This window comes from Silene latifolia, chromosome 11, assembly GCF_048544455.1.
Source record: "Silene latifolia isolate original U9 population chromosome 11, ASM4854445v1, whole genome shotgun sequence".
Taxonomy (NCBI): Eukaryota; Viridiplantae; Streptophyta; class Magnoliopsida; order Caryophyllales; family Caryophyllaceae; genus Silene; species Silene latifolia.
In genome coordinates this window covers 152,932,543-152,942,385 of record NC_133536.1, presented here as the reverse complement: position 1 = coordinate 152,942,385, position 9,843 = coordinate 152,932,543, and the positions used below count along the sequence as shown (strand labels likewise).

The window sequence follows — 9,843 nt, the reverse complement described above, 5'->3', positions numbered from 1 at the left end:
GGTGTGAATCAAATTCAATATTTAAATACTCACCACCACGGTCGGACCGTAGGGTCTTTATCTTTTTATCCAATTGGTTCTCTACTTCATTTTGGAACTCTTTGAACTTGTCAAAGGCTTCACTATTGTTCTTCATTAAGTAGACATACCCATATCTACTTAAGTCATCAATAAAAGTAATGAAGTAGTAAAAACCTCCTCTAGCGGTGATGGTTAATGGTGGTCCCCACACATCCGTATGTATGAGAGCCAAAACCTCACTAGCTCATGTCCCTTTTTCCGCAAAAGGTGCACGAGTCATCTTGCCTAGAAGGCAAGACTCGCATGTACCATAAGATTCGAAACCAAATGGCTTGAGCACTTTTGATGAAGCAAGTCTCTTAATGCGTCTTTCGTTTATGTGGCCTAAACGACAATGCCAGAGGTAGGATTCGTTTAGATCACCCGTTTTGAGCTTTTTAGTTTCCACATGATAAATGTCATTAACATCATTTAAAACATAAATGCCTCCAATTGAAATGGCCTTGCCATAAACCACATCATTAAAAGAAAACGTACAACACTTGTCCTTAATCATAAAACAAAAGCATTCCGCTTCTAACGCGGAAATGGAGATGATGTTCTTAGTTAAAGTTGGTACAAAATAACACTTATTTAAATACAACTCTAAACCACTAGCTAAAGTGAGCACATAGGTCTCCACGGAAACGGCGGCTACTCTAGCTCTATTGCCCATGCGGAGATCCACATCACCTTTTGCTAGTGCTTGCACGTCCCTTAAACCCTGCAAATGATTACAAAGGTGAGAGCCACATCCGGTATCAAGTACCCAAGTGGAAGTACAAGCATAATTAACGTCTATCACATAGAGAGAGGAAATCATACCAATAGGCGTCACACGCCATTCCTTGAGATCCTCCAAGTATTTGGGACAACTCCTCCTATAATGCCCTCCCATTACAATGGAAACATTCGGCCTCGGAGAGCTTGACACTTTTTGCCTTGGGATTGCCATTCTCAACGGCTTTCCTCTTTCCCTTGTCATTTTTCTTTGACGATTTCTTGAATTGCGACTTTTCCTTCCCTTTTCCTTTCTTGACTCCAAGGGACATGTTCTTTAACTTCATGGTTAAAACATCTCCCTTTTCACTCCCACTAGCTTCTATATCCCTCTCCGCTTGGGTGAGGAGTGCATGAATTTCATGGTAACTCTTATCCATGTCATTTATGTTGTAGTTTACCCTAAAGTGGGCAAACTTGGTGGGGAGTGAGTGGAGGATACGATCCACCACAAGAGTCTTAGGAATCTTACACCCTAGACGCTATAGGATGTCAACATATTCGACCATTTTGAGTACATGGGGACCAACCTTTTGGCCCCTCTCAAGCTTAGCTTCAAAGAAGCGTGCCGCCACATCGTATTGACTGACTTTAGGTGTTTGTGAAAACATAGTGATCATACGAGTGAATATCTCATACTCATTTAAGGAAATGCATGATAGCTTGAGCTTTGGCGACATCGACCATATCAACACATTCTTGATATCATTCGACATCCTCACATGGTCATCATAGGCGGTCCGCATCACCGATGAAGCCCTTGCACCGTGCTCGATAGGAGGAGTATCGGTCAAGTAAGTGAGCACATTGTCGGACAACGCAACACTTTTGATGTTGGATTCCCATTCAAGAAAGTTACCACGGTCATCTTTTAAAATACATTTGTCCATTACGGACCTTAGCCATGAATCTTTGCCTAGGGAAGTAGTCGATGGAGTTGATGAAGTTGCCATTCCGAATTAAAATGCTACACTAAAAAGAAAAAATTAACATTCATTGTTTTAAAAAATTACTTGTAAAAACATGTTTAGCAAGTTTTAGCATTTATATAATTACCTCCCACAAAATTATATAAATGATTCCAAGACCCAAATATTAAACAAAAATGAGCATCGCTTGGGTGAGATATCCCATAATTGCATAAATTCGGTAAGTCACGTTGACTAATTCTACCTCTAGAACTCTTGGTCGACGAATTTCTTTAAATCCATCTTCCTTGTGGGATTTGGAACACCTTCCAAAAATAGACTCCGTCTCGATGTAATCCGTCTTTTGGAAACGCTGGTAAAAATAACTATTACAAATTAATTACATAGCTATTCCTATTATACATTAATTAATAAAATAAATAAAACTATTAATTAATTAAAAACCGACAATACGAGATCGTATTTAATTACAAACAAATCGATATTCCCATTCATTTCGGGTAATAACGATTAAAATTAACTAGGCCATACTAGGTACAACAAGATAAATACTTTAAATAAATGACAATCATTCATTCAACTTAAATAAATATGCTTAAAATGCTGTAAAATGATGCCAAAATCGCCCTATCTATCATTCGTTGGTATCCATCTCTGTTTTTGTGGATTTAATCGATTTTTAACATGTAAAAATCAATAATCAACTCTTAATTCCCATTTAAGTCCAAACTGTTTTGAACCTTAAAATTAGTCCTCACTAATTTTATGATAAATAATTAGTTTGATTTGGTGATATTTTGCTAATTTAATCGGTAAAATCATAAAATTTAAGTAAAAACCAAAATAATTGAAACATTACCCAAAAAATTGAAACAAAAATTTTTAGTATTCTGGAACCCTCCCAAGAACACCAAAATATCATAAAAATGGCCCAAAAATTCCGGATAAAGTTTATGAAGAAAAAGATCGATATTTATCGGTTTTTAACCACTAAAACCAAGAAACATAAAAAAAAAGTGAAAACACATATTAAAATTCACTTTTAACATTTAAATAATATTTTTAAATGTACATAAATTTATCATGGGCAGAATCAAATGTTTCGAAATTATGATTAATTAATTTCACTTTTATCGACTTTTATCTCATAAAATCAATAAACATGCAAAAATTCGAACCAACCTTCAAATTTTTGCATACAATCATTAAAAAACATGCATGAAATACCATAAACAATCCATGTACCGAATCAACTTTTAACTATTTTTAGTCAATTTTTAACTAAAATACGGAATTTTGACTCGGGTTTCTAGCAAAAATCATTAAAAATAGCAAAATTACTTCAAAAATCACCAAACTTAACTACAAACATTTTAAGATCAGTAGGTATGCATGTCCCAAAAATTGTGTGCTAAAATCTCTTCTAACACAATTTTTGAGTTTTTATAAATTATCTCATAATTCATTAAAATGCTTAAAATCAACATGCAAACTACAAGCCTATGCTCTGATACCACTTGAAAGATCATATATCCATATTAGACTCTCTAATAAAAATTAAATTATCTCATAATTTGTCCTTTAGATGATCTATGTAACATGCATGCTAATATGAAAGCATAAAAATGAAAGTATAAGGAAAAACAATTTCCTTACATTGATTTTGTGGTAAAAAGGGCACAAACTAGTTCACCTTACTAGATTGTTCTTGAGCTTATACCAAATGGATGACCCTCGTTACAAATCTTCAAAGAGAAGATCTCCTTCTTGTTGCACCCAAGCACTTACCCAAAAATAATAACAAGTATTTAACTAGAACTTATTATTATTATACCCTTGATATTATTTGTAATATTACTAACAAGTCTTAGTAATAAAATTTATTTACTAACAAACTTAGTAAAGATGAATAATTATTTTTAGAGAGATGATGTTTTTTTTGTTCACATGCAAAACATACAAATTATGTAGTATAGAACTGAACAATGGATGGAGTATAAAGGATGGGAAAGTGGCGGGTGGAAGTGGAGTGGACAAATTTTGTCTTATATTTTTCATCTTACATCACATGCAAAATCTTATATAAGATAAATTATGGTAGTATGTAAAGTAAGGTGAAATGATTATGTGAGTAATCATCCACTACTCTATTTTACACGGTCCACTTGCCCATATACGGGTCCATGTTGGTTCTTATATTTGTCGCACAAATACGTGTAATTTAATTTAAACATCGTTTCATGTTTAAATACTTCCATAATTAATTCGTCCAATTCACTCCGTAAATATACGTGTACCACTACACATATTATTTACGTATTAATATTAATCACATTAATCAATTAGTACAATTTTAGTAAATTAACAGTTAATTAACTAAAACCCGTCTCCCAAAATTTATTATCAATTATCACATAATTAAATAATAACTGTCGTTCCTCGAGTTCGCAACTCGAATTATCTCTTAAAATAATTGACTAACTTTTTAGTCTACAAATCAAGGGACTCAATAAATTGTATCTTATACAATTAATTAGTTGTCTATTGGGGTTCGTTCCTATAGGTGTGACCGAAAGGGGTCAGTTGATCACTGCCGTCTCACGACAATAACGTCAAACTCTAGTCAGCCAACCGTTATCAATTTACGTTAATCAACTGACGAGGATCAAATAAATAAATATCTGACGATATTCCATTAATGAGATTTATTATGTTAACGCACTATTGTGGAGGACACTAACTCCAACAAATTAATGTAAGGTTTACGTCAAAAGTACATTCAAAACCGATCTTTAAATCCCTTCTGTAAAACCGTTTTTACACAGCAGTGGAGATCAGACGTCGAGAAGAAACGCAGCAGCAGGTGCGCTTCTTCGAAGAGTGGCAGCATATGTTGCGCCTCTTCCAGAGGCTACTTGCTGCCCCCGCGCTTCTTCTTCCTCCTCGAGTTTCCATTGTTCTGTCCTTTTCGTCTATTTTCTTATTTTCTTTCAGTACATAAACTTCTTTTAATAATTCCTTTTTAATCATAATGACTTAAATCCCTTATAATTCGATATTTGCGGGTTTTCGTCACTAAATCAAACTCGGATTTTCGGAACTCGATTTGTCCATATCAAGTTTCTGGGATTCGTATTTTGGACACACTTTTCATATTCTGTTCTGTTTTGTTTCCCAATCGTCTTAAGTCCAAGTTTAGTGAATAAATTAATTCCAACACCGTAAATAAAATCTAACTTGTTTTAATTCGTTTTAATCCGTTTTTGTCAATTTTATGACGGTTCCGAATGTATATAACCTGCTAAGTCACTTTTACTCGAGTTCCCAATCAATAATCGATCTAAAATGTACTAATGAACATTAACAGACCGCGGTTGTGACTTCACAGACAGAGCCCAACTCAAGAACAGACGCATGAAGAGCAGCGCCTCTTTCAAAGGACGTAGCAGATGCTGCGCCTGTTCTGAGGTGGCTTCTGTCCCTGAACTCTTTCTCGCTTAGACGTCGCCTCTAATTACGTGTTTAATTACCTACTAATCGTAATATCGCCTCTAATATGATCTATTTTATTACTCTAATCTCTAGCCTTTTTATTTTTCCTCTATTTTCATCTTCGAAATTCCGTTTTAAGTGTACTTTTGACGTAAATCAGATGAAAGTTGTAATTTAATTATTATTTAATTATTGTAATTCATTTATTCGTTGTTATATATGTTTTCACATGTAATCAATCCTAAATCTCAATTTAGACATAATTAATTGCTAAATTATTTGTTCACCGACATAGTTAATTCTCATGCTAGGATTAATTTTTGGATGTTGCATTGCATGCATATAATCGACAACATATCAAATGTAAATAACTTCCCTAATCATTACTAGAGGCTGCTATCGAGGCGGGCGGGAGTAGATGTTCAGTAAAAGAGCTTCCTAATACGTACCCTCACCCCTCACTCCGGATCTCTGTGAACATCCGTGTTCATTGGCATCCACGAGAGTCATTCTAGACATAGAATGCTAAGGGTAACGATTTCTTAGTGTTCATGTCACTACTTTGTGTCTTGACATGACACGAGGTATTCGAAGAGTTCCAAATTTCCATAAAAATTGGTGGCGACTCCACAAATGCAGGCTTATTCAACCTTTCACCGGTTTCAATGCCTCAAAAATCGGTAACGGCCGATGACGTGCTTTGGCAAACCAAGGTTCCGTGGGAGAAGTGCCGCCGCCTCAAACCCACAACGCGCGGGTGGCCCATGTCCACTGTTTGACGACTCCGCTGGGGATGATACACTTACGTGTTACCCAGGGTGAAACTTGAACGAGGTTAGAGAATAGTTTATACGAGACAGTTGTCGGTTTTCATTACTCGACCTTCTTAGGTCATTTTATTCGGCCTTCATAGGCTTAACCCAACCCATTCGACCAATCGCCCCGTCTGGACGGTCCAAATTCTTATCTGGGCCTAAGGATAGATAGCGATTGACGTCAACCATACCGCGGTTAATACTCCTATTTGTATCAAGGGCTTTCACTACTCGAGGAAATGGACTAGGAACGGACCTTACTCTTATTTGGCACAGACCTCTGCACAGACCAGGGTTTGATTGCTTGGTATGACAACCCACCTTTTAAAGCCAAAACCCTTTAAACGCACTCAACATACCGTTATAATGCATGTATGAATGTTTGTATCATATACGTAATCACCATTTCGTAAACAAAACCATGACGAGATTGTGTAAAATAAAATCCATTTTAAAATGCGAATATTTTCAAAAGTGGCCTAAGATAGTGCAAAATGAGTCGAAACTCTGTTCAAATGTCCAGTCAAAATTCGGGTTTCAAAGCCCATTTTAAACCTCACTTCGAGTCAGCACTCCTACAACTACACTACAGTTGCCTAGGACAAACATTTCAAAATTTGTCATTTTCAAACCTCACCTGACACAGTGGCACATGCCCACTTCACGAGTCGAGTCTCCTTTTGAGTAAGTGTGCTAAAATGGTCGATCATGTATTGATTCGTCGTCGATCTCTTATCCCCAGTTTCCAAAATGGCGGGAACTAGTCACGGAAGCGTTAATGCTCAACCCGGAAATGGCAATGATCAAATCCTAGCTGCGCTTATTCATCTCCAAAAAAGCCAAGAGCAAGCTTATGATCGCCTCAACGCCATCGAAGGCCGCATTGTTGCTGTAGAAGTTAGACTTCCTCCTGCAGAGGGTCCTATTCCTGACATGCCCTTACTGATGTGACCAATATTTGATCATATTTAGTCCTCGAATTAGCCTCATTCCTATGCTTTTTAGTGCATATTTGGGTCATTTACTATCTTTAGTCCTTTGTTTTGCATATTCTTTGCGGTTTTGTTTCCTTGGTAGGAGAGGAGTGCAAACCTTTTATTTTAATGGCAAAATAGAGCTAAATTGATCGAATCTAATGACCAAGCATCAAAGTGAAGACAAGACTAGAAGGCCTTTGTAAATAATGTAGTAGATAGGCAATGATGAAGAAGATCCTTGCATCTCCGACAAGATCCCTGAGGATTGTTGGAAGAAGAAAAGAAGGAACGAAGAAAAAGCTCGCTGGACTGGGATCCGCTCGTCCCAGCATCGGGACGCTCGTCCAAGAGCTCCACAATCCGAGCGTCCCACCTGTCTGGCCGCTCGTCCACCGCCTGCACAATCCGCTCGTCCCGACCTTTTGGACGCTCGGATTATTCTCCAGTGCAGCCCGGCTTCTTCTTGTTCTACTCGACATGCGCATATTTTCGAAAGACTAGCAAAAAGGAGACTCGCATCTTTCTTTGAGATGGGCATTTCCTCAACTTTTCTTAAGGACTTAATCGTCATTTAAGCCCTTAGTAACCCTAATTTGTGCACCTAATCCCCATTATAAATACCCCATTGTACTAATTAGATTATCATGTTCTTCTTATAAATCTTTAGTGTAGTTTATATTATTTTAATCTCTCTTTAATCTTGTAATCAACTTTTAATCAAGTATTAATACAAATCTCATTTCCTTAATTTCTCTATTGTTCATCCTTTATTTTGGGTAATTGAAGATTATTTGGGTTTATTTGGAGGATTGACAACCTTCCAATCATTCATCAAGTACTTCTATTATTCTTTGCTTATTATTATGGAATCATCATTAGGTATAACTCTCTAAATCCCTTTTTAATTATTCTTAATCATCTTTACTCAGTCATCATGTTTTGCTTTGTTGATATGATTGATAACCTTGTTAACATGTTAATATTGATAATGAGTGAGTAGTTTCCTTAACTAGGGTTAATGGGGAATTACAGGAAACCAACATGGGGATTGATTCATGCTTAATCTAATATGCTTTCATAATTAATTTGCTTGCTTGTTGTGATTTCAACTTATGCACATGTTATGTTTGATGAAATGCGAGCCTATGAATCCTTGCATTTTTTACCCATCACTTATCTTTTCAATGAGACTTATAAGACATAAACCAACTCGAGTCTCATTAGACCATGCATATTGTTGGATAGGGAGGATTAAGTCGACTTGTAGATGTTGTACAATCTAATCGATTCGGCTCCGGGACCCAAATCTTCTTAGGGATTGTAAGATATACACTAACTCGATCCCATCACAACAATAATTGCTTGCATCTAGTGGAAAACATGTTTGTATGATCAAATCCCATGAATCCCCTATGAACCCATGACACCCTAGTGCTTTTAATCAATTGTTTAGACCTCTTTTTAATCATCTTGCTTGTTTACTTTTATTGTTATTTAGTTTAGTCATCTTCTTATCACAACCCAAATTGTGACACCCCTGGACACCACTACTTGCAATCAAAAATCCTACATCAATACCCGTCCCTTGGGATCTGACCTTTACTTACCTCTTTACTAATAGTAGAGTTGTTTGTGAAGATTATAAATATTGTTTTGGTCTAGGTACTCCTAACGACAAGTAACAGAAATCTAAGCTATGAAAGCGACCGACCAAAAATGGCGCCGTTGTCGGGGACGGTGTTAACTTGATTTGATTTTCTTTGATTGTTATTAGTTGTATCTTTCTTTGCCTTGGGGAAGTAAAACTCCTCAAGGTTTGTTCTAATTGTTTTTGAGTTGTTTGATATTTTGCATGTCTAGAAGATCACAAGGTAACTTGTTACCCATTGATCACGAAATTGAAAGGACTTTGACAACCAATAGAAGACTTGCTAGAAACACTTTGAGAGGTATTGGTGAGGTTGTAGATATTCATTCAAATACTCTTGAGTTCATCAACCCTTTTGCAAGAGAAGGTGAGGAGAACCCAACACAAAATCAACCACAAAACCAACCCACAATGCCTAAGTTTTCATCACATTCCGTACCAACCGAGGAGAACCTACCCAATGGTACTCCCACACCACAACACTTAACCGGAAATTTTATTGCAAAATCCGCATTTATCCAATTAGTCGAAAGAAGACAATTTGGGGGGATGCCTAGTGAAGACCCTCATTCTCACATGGAGACTTTTTGTGACTATTGTGATGCGATTTTACAAACCGGAGTGACTCAAGACCAAATTCGATGGGTCTTATTTCCTTTTTCTCTAATTAGTACCGCAAAACAATGGTTAAAGAGCCTTTATAAGGCTACTCTTGGAATTGACTCCTGGAAGAAGTTGGCTCTAGCTTTCTACAAAAAGTTCTACCCTCCGGAAAAGACTAACATGCTAAAAGCCTAAATCACGGGTTTTAAGCAAAGGGACGAAGAATCTTTGTATGGAGCTTGGGAGCGATTCAAAGGAACTTGTCGCTCATGTCCTCATCATGGACTTAGTGAGTGGTTCTTGGTATAACAATTTTGGAATGGTCTTTATGAAGACTCCCAAAATATTCTCAACATGGGATCAAATGGTATGTTCACCGAAGTTGACGATAATCAAACTTGGAACAAGATTGAGGAAATGGCGGTCCATAATTCACAATATAGTAGACCTCGCAAGGCTACTAGAGGAGGAAAACATGAAGTGGACTCTATTACTCAATTGGGTGCTCAACTTAGTGCTCATATTGATACCATCAACTT

General features: G+C 36.7%; 1 non-coding gene across 1 annotated transcript; it reads right to left on the bottom strand.

Moving 5' to 3' along the window:
- Positions 1 to 9,484: 9,484 nt before the first annotated feature.
- Positions 9,485 to 9,591, bottom strand: LOC141615670 (small nucleolar RNA R71). The gene has a single exon (XR_012530078.1). It is a non-coding gene; the product is annotated as a small nucleolar RNA R71 (small nucleolar RNA).
- Positions 9,592 to 9,843: the final 252 nt, after the last annotated feature.